The sequence below is a fragment of the Nannospalax galili genome, unplaced genomic scaffold, assembly GCF_000622305.1.
Source record: "Nannospalax galili isolate Female #2095 unplaced genomic scaffold, S.galili_v1.0 scaffold585, whole genome shotgun sequence".
NCBI lineage: Eukaryota > Metazoa > Chordata > Mammalia > Rodentia > Spalacidae > Nannospalax > Nannospalax galili.
The window spans coordinates 542,102-549,299 of record NW_008354016.1 but is presented as its reverse complement, the minus strand read 5'-3'; the positions used below and the strand labels follow the sequence as shown (position 1 = coordinate 549,299).

The 7,198-nt window shown below is 43.3% G+C and overlaps 1 protein-coding gene across 2 annotated transcripts in view; it reads right to left on the bottom strand.

Moving 5' to 3' along the window:
• Arhgap10 (Rho GTPase activating protein 10) overlaps nucleotides 1–7,198 on the bottom strand; it is a 415,566-nt gene that overhangs the window by 78,243 nt on the left and 330,125 nt on the right. The gene's annotated exons all lie outside the window — the stretch shown is intronic.

Genomic DNA, 7,198 nt, shown 5'->3' with positions numbered 1-7,198 from the left:
CAATAAAAGATGTAAGGAAATTATCACCTATTCACCTGAACAAAATCAGGCACGTGACTTGTGTGATATGAGCAAAGGTATCTCTTACATATGAGTACTGTATTGACAAACTGACCGAGATAGGGCTTTAACTGAATATTCTAGAAGTTCTCACCTAAAAACTACTAGATATCAACAGAAATAAGCAAATCTAGTATCACATCTCCTATACAGTGTCACACTGCCCCCTCATGTATAAACAGAATAAGAAATGATTTACATTGCCATGGATAAGTATTTGCTACTGAAAACCTAATCTACTCTAACCTGCTCATACCATCTTTCCAGGGAATCTGGGGTCCAACATTGCACTGGGGCAAGCAGCAAACTACTGACCTGCCTTGAAATTCCTCTGCTGCCTAGACTGTTGTCCACAGCTGATTTACTGCCACTGCCACTGTTCAAACTACAGGTTATAGCGTGGTGGCGACAGGACAGCAGTTAGGCTGGAAACAACATAAGAACGACGACAGAAAGGAGAAGACAAGACACATAATTCCCTCAGAGAAAATGACGCCACAAACAAGCTTTGGAACAGCTCCCAGACTTATCTATACTTGATTTTTATGCTGCTGTGATGTTACCAGAATAAGGAACCAAATAACACACCGTGCCAGGACATCCAGAGCACCAACAAGCAATGGAAAAGTAAAATACTAAGAACTGGTATCATGTGGACGATAACCTTCCAAGCAGGCCTTTCTGGAGGATCATGGTGACTGGAGCAGGGCAAATGCTGAAAACTGTTGCATCTTCCTCTTCCTTACTTTGGGGTGGGGTGTCTGGAGAAGGAGGTGTGGAGGCTTCCTCAGACTGTAAAGCCAGGCCACCAAGCAACATAAAATGTAGGTCTGTGACTATACCATTCTCTGGAGGCTGGAGTAAGCCCTTCCCAGTGCCTTAGTCCAAATCCCCGAGCAAAGACCAAATGGTGGCTGGTCTCCAAAAGACTTCAGGCACTGTTTAGTTTGCACCAGAATATCTGGCTTCAAGTTGTTTTGTTTTGTTTTCTTTGGTTTACATTTTCAAGATCTCAGGTCATTCTTTTGTGTAGCCAAAGCAAAGAAACGCTGACTTGGAAAGTCATTCCATGGTTGTCTTGGACGGACAAAACTTAAATACCAGAAAAAAATATTTCAGAAAAACTGGCATGAGATGTGCATAATTAATCCCTTGGACCACACCAAATCCCATTTCTGCATACAATAGTTAGAATATTCTAGCTACCAACCACTGCCTTAATAAGCTCTATGGGGGACTGGCATCTCAGAGAGCTGAATCACCCTCCACATCAGGACAGGTGTGGAGCCCAGAGAGTCAGTGGAGACACACCATCCTGGCTATGCAACCTCACCAGCTGTGGAAGCTGAAAGCTACCTGTTCACACAGTACACCTCATTTCCTACATGCATGAAGACCACCACACTCACATCTCAAGACCTCCTGATAGGGACTAAATGAGATGATTTATACATTAGTCAGGACAGCACCTGGCTCACAGTACCGAGAATAAATGATACAGAGACCTGGATTTGTGACATGATGCATATCATGGCTGGCTTCAGCCATTGACATGACACACCAGGGAAGAGGGAACTTCAACTGAGGAATTTCTCTATCAGATTGGCCTGTGGGTCTACTTGTGAGACATGTTCTTGATTACTGAGTAATGTGGAAGGGTCCAGACCACTGTGGGTGGTGCCATCCCTAGGCAGGTGGTCTTGGGTTGTATAAGAAAGCAGGCTGATTACAGGCCAGAGGAGCAAGTCCATAAGCAGCATTCCTCCATGGTCTCTGCTCCAGTTCCTGCTTCCAGATTCCTGCCTTGAGATACCACCCTGCTTCTCTCCAAGATGAACTGTGATTGGGATATGTAAGCCAAGCAAACGGTTTCCTCCTCAAGTTGGTTTTGGTCAGTGTTTTATCACAGCAACAGAAACAAAACTAGAACAGAATTGGTTCCAGAAACATGGGATATGGCTGTGACTGACCTGATCACGTTGTTTTGGGGAGGACTGTGGAAGCATTTAGAGCTGGAAAAGCTATTGAATGCTCAAAGCTAAATGAGCTGTTCTGTGGAAGCTTGGAAGATAAGAAATGTTTAAAGAAATGCACATGATGGAGCCTGGCTTATGAAGTTCCATACGGAAGTTTGAGAGTCCCTTAAAGACTATATCCAGGCCATTTGTGTGATGTTTTGAACTCAGAATCTGTGACTTCTGGTCAGTTAGAGCTGAAGAATCAGCTGTGATTGAAAAGAGACCAATACTCACTGAGGTGAAACCTTTGCTTTACTGGGACAGTTGATACTGGATAGCAGGGACTTTTAAAACAAAAACAAAAACAAAATCCCAGCTGTAGTTAATACGAGACCAGCATCATTGAAGTAAACTCTCCCAGGAAGTAATTCCTCAGGGTCAGGACACAGAAGCTATGGTCCAGAGGGGGCCAAGACTGCATCTAAAGCTGGAAGTCAAATTTGTTAATATCCAACAAGAGTCTCCCATGTGGTATCGGTTTTGGGAGAACTACAGGAGTCATAGAGAAAAGCTGAGGCTTTACACTGTGAGAGGTCAGGCGAGGCCACTGGTGAAAGTGCAGTCTCAGCTGCAGTGAAGACCTCCAGGAATGAAGGGGTCATGGAGAAAATCTAAGGCTTGGCACAACGTCAGACCAGGAGAGACCACTGTTGAAGGTACAGCCTCAGTTGTAATGGTGACCCCAAGATATTGGAGATTCCAGGACCATGGATGACCACTACAGGCAGCAGCAATTGTGGAGTGGGGCAACTTGAGCCCAAGAGACAAGCTATGTGTGTGATGTGAATGGCAGAGCCCGAGAGGTGGGGCAACCCAAGGCCTTCAGAATCCAGATCATGAGTGAATCCCAGATATCAGACACTGAGTTATTTACACTGTTCAATTTTACACAATTCTGATTTGATGTGACTGTGCCCTGGTTCTTCCTTTTGGAATAAAGAAAGTATTTAACTTTTTTTTTTTAATTTTAAAGGAGCTCACAGTTAAGAGGCTTATTTTATGTGTATGTGTGTATTGCCTGCATGTAGGTAAGTGCACCTGCATTGTACAACGCCCAAGGAAGACAGAAGAGGCTGTCAGATCCCCTGGGACTGGAGTTATGGACAGTTGTTAGCTGCCATGTGGGTGCTGGAATTTGAACCTGGGTCTTCTGTAAGAACAATCAGTCTTCTTAATCACTGAGCAATCTTGCCAGCCCCAACAGTGGACTTTTAAAGTGTTTGAAAATTTAAAGACTGTGGGACTTTCAAAGTTGTGCATTATTTTATATTGTGATATTAATGTGGGATCTTGGGGACAAAGAAAGGAAAGGTTACAGCTTAAAGTGATGTGTTTGTATGTCAAGGTTGACAAGGGATGGAATGTTAAGATTGGCTTCAGTTGTCAACCTGACACAACTAGGAAGAAGGGACCTCAAACGAGGAATTTTCTCTACCAGATTGGTCCATGGCATGACTTTGAAGGCATTTTCTTGACTGTTGAGTAATACAGGATGGCCCAGTACACTGTAAGTGGTGCCACCCCAGTGCAAGAGGTCCTGGGTTGTGTAAGAAAGCAAGTTGAGCAAAGGTCAGAAGAGCAAGTCAGTAAACAGTGTTCCTCCATGTTCTGTGCTTCAGTTCCTGCCTCCAGGTTTCTGCCCTGACATCTGTCAAAGAACTGTGATTGGAACATCTAAGTCAAATATACCCTTTCACCCCTAAGTTGGTTTTGGTCAGAGTGTTTTATCATAATAACAAAACTAAACTATAACAATGCCTATAGTAAACAATAACAAAAGTGATTCAAATCCTTATTATTCCTCTCAAACACTGTTTTCACAGGATGTCAATCTTTTTTATTATTTTACTTATTGTTTTTATGTTATGTGTATGACTGTATTGTCTGCATATGTGTCATGCAATGCCCACAGAATCAGAAGAGGGCATTGGATTCCCCTGGAACTGGAGTTACAGATGGTTGTTAGTAGCCATGTGGGTGCTGGGGTCCTCTGCAAGACCAGTCAGTGCTCTTACCACTGAGCCACCTCTCCAGCCCCACCAATCATTTCTTAAGGTCTTAAATATTTCCAAGCTAGTGCTCTGAGTGGATATTTTCCAGTTTTCTGGGGCAGGACATCAAGCAACGAGCTAAAGAGCAGTAACAAATGGAGTACTGGTTCATGATATTCAAGAAACTCAGAGCCAAGCAACTAATTTTATGTCTTTGTTTCTGTACTTTAGCACTGAAAACTTAAACTATTTCGTAATGTTTAGAAGAGGCAGCACTGGAGAATATCTGGATATAATCCCCCACCCCCCACTGTTCAACATTCTCCCTGATGTTAAGAGTACATCGCCTTTTAGATGTATTCACCTTTTCCTCCAATGCACCATCATCAATTCTAAGGTCTTTTTCCCTTTTACAAAGCTACAAAACTATGTTGCTATGATTCTTTCTGAAGTATAAGGAATGATTATAAAGGATATTTCTTTTACGTCTAGAAGAGGAGGAAAGAGTAAAGCTTTCTAAAGTGTTGAGCTGTTCCCTGAGAATCTGATTCTAAAGGTGATATTTAGCTTGCTTTCCTCTACATTTCTAACCTGTGTCATAAACACAAGAGCTGACTTTCCAGTTCTAGCACCACTGTAAATTTCCCTAATCACCAGGTCTGTTTCCAAGATCTTTTGATTCCCTACCATAGTAAGCTGCCCTCCCATTGATTCCAATCTCCTAACTTAATGTTCTATCTCCTGTCACCTTTTTTTGAGGGTAACGAACACATCTTGATCAAGAGATCAAGTTTATTCAAAACTTTTTCCTAGGGTAAAAACTTCTTCACACACTTGTGTATTTACAACATTAGAAAAATTCTTATCAAACAATCCAATAACAAAAAAACAAAGCCCTGTGCGAAAGAGTGTCAGGTAAGGAAGTGCTTGCTTCCTCAGGTCTCCCAGGAGTGCTAGCACAAACAGAAGTCTGGCACTGCTATACACAGTCACAGGATCCTCAGGTGCAATGAAGTGGATGCTTCTGCCATGGGACTCAGCCATAGGTAGACATGGCTCAGCAATTCCTTCATGCTGGGTCATCAGAGGCCATGTGTGGATTATAACCACATCACTTTTGTCAGGAGATAAGGATGAACTCTGAAATTTCTGGAACTCAACCCTGAATCATCTGGAAGGAATTAGTCATTCATCTTCACAAAGATATTTCTATAGGAGTCCACTAGTTTTCACTATGAAAGGAAGATTATCAATATGTCCATCTACTTCTGGAAGTTCCAATAGTAGGTATCACTGCTTGGTTCTTGAAATGTGTCTGACATTTTACAAAGTGCTTTATATATGAAGATTTCCTGACTCCTAACAATGCCATGTCTCAGCCACTGAACCCCACTGTGTCCAGCACTATCTGGTCCTATTAAGCCCCATTCACCTGATATCCTCTGGATGATATGCTATCCCACAAATGGTGTCTCTCCATAATCAAGCATGTACAGAAGAAACCTGCAAGTCACTGCAAGCTTCCAGCATGGGAAGGAGGCAGAAAAATCAAATGTCTAACCTTCCTTCTTTTTTTAACTTAAAAAAAAAATTTAAGACTCTGCTTCCCTGGGCTACATGGCCCATCAGCATGTTTCCTGGACCCCTGGGTTGAGCTCTTGGCACGGGGCCACCACTACTTCCTGATCCCTTGCATCCAGATAGACCCAGTTCTTTCTTGAGGTCCCGGGGAGCCCTCTGGGCCTGATCCTGCCCTCACCTCCCTCTGCTTCCCTGGGCCTGAGTGACCTGCAGGCCTCTCCAGGGTAAATCGATCACGCCCTCCTCACCTTTACTCCCCCAGCCTCATTCACCCTCCCATCTCCCCCGTCGGTCTCTCCTCCTACCCCGGGTCTTGTCCCATTCCTTGTCTTGGTGTCCCAGTCACCAGGGAACCACCACTGCTCTCTGATTCTTTAAATCAAGACCAACTCAGTCCCTTCACACGTCCCCAGGAGCCCTGTGGGCCTGGAACTGCCCTCACTTCCCTCTGCTTCCCTGGGCTACACAACCCACCAGCCTCTTTCCTGGACGCTGGGGCTGACTTTTTGGCTTCCTGATGCTTTGCATCGAGACAAACCAGTTCTTCAGTGCAGTCCTGAGGAGCCCTTGGGGCCGCTTCCTGCCCATCTCCCTTTACATCTCTGACTGTCACGGCCACCAGCTGCCCAAGACCAGCATCTTTCCGGAGCCCTGCTCCCAGGCCAGTCCAACCCCCAAATTCCTGAGGCCAAAATCTTTCCTGGAGGGATTCAGACCTTAGGAGAAAGCCTGAGAGCATCTGATCCTCATCTGACTTGGGCTCCTGTGGGTACTCCACAAGACAAAAGCAATCTGGCCACTCCAACATAAAATCAAAAGAGAGAACTGGAAGCTTGGAAGAACCAACTTTTCATGCCCAAAAAAGTAAACCACAAAGACACATAATGTTTACAAAAAGAAGCCGAACTAAACTTGATGACTTAAGTCGCACACAAGAATCGGAACTACAAAAGAAATTCACATGTCAAAATCACAGAGAAAAAAATACTAACATGGAAAACCAAAATAACATATCCCCACCAAATACCTCTAGAGGAGTACAATGAGAACCCCCTAGAGAAAATGCAGGACATGGAACTCAAAGGAACAATTATAAACATGATAAAAAGAATTCAGTAAATTTAAAGAAATCAAAGAACTGAATGAAGACAGGGATAAAGTAATAAATGAATTCAGAAAAGAGTTAGAAATATTGAAGAATACTCATACTGAAATGAAGAAGGAAGTGAAACACGCAGTAAGCTAATTAGAAACGACAGGAGAAAGCCTCACCAATAGGATGAACGAAATGGAAAACAGAGTATCAAGACTGGAAGACAAAGTGGACGAACTAGACCACTCAAGCAAAGATTATTTAAAACTTAAGAAAGCACAAGAATGGAATATGCAGGAATTGTGTGACACCATAAAAAGACCAAACTTACGAAGCATAGGCATACAGGAAGGAGAAGAATCCCAAGAAAATGGCATGGACCAAATCTTCAACAGAATTGTAGAAGAAAATTTCCCAAAATTAAAGAAAGACATGCCCATATGAATACAAGGAAC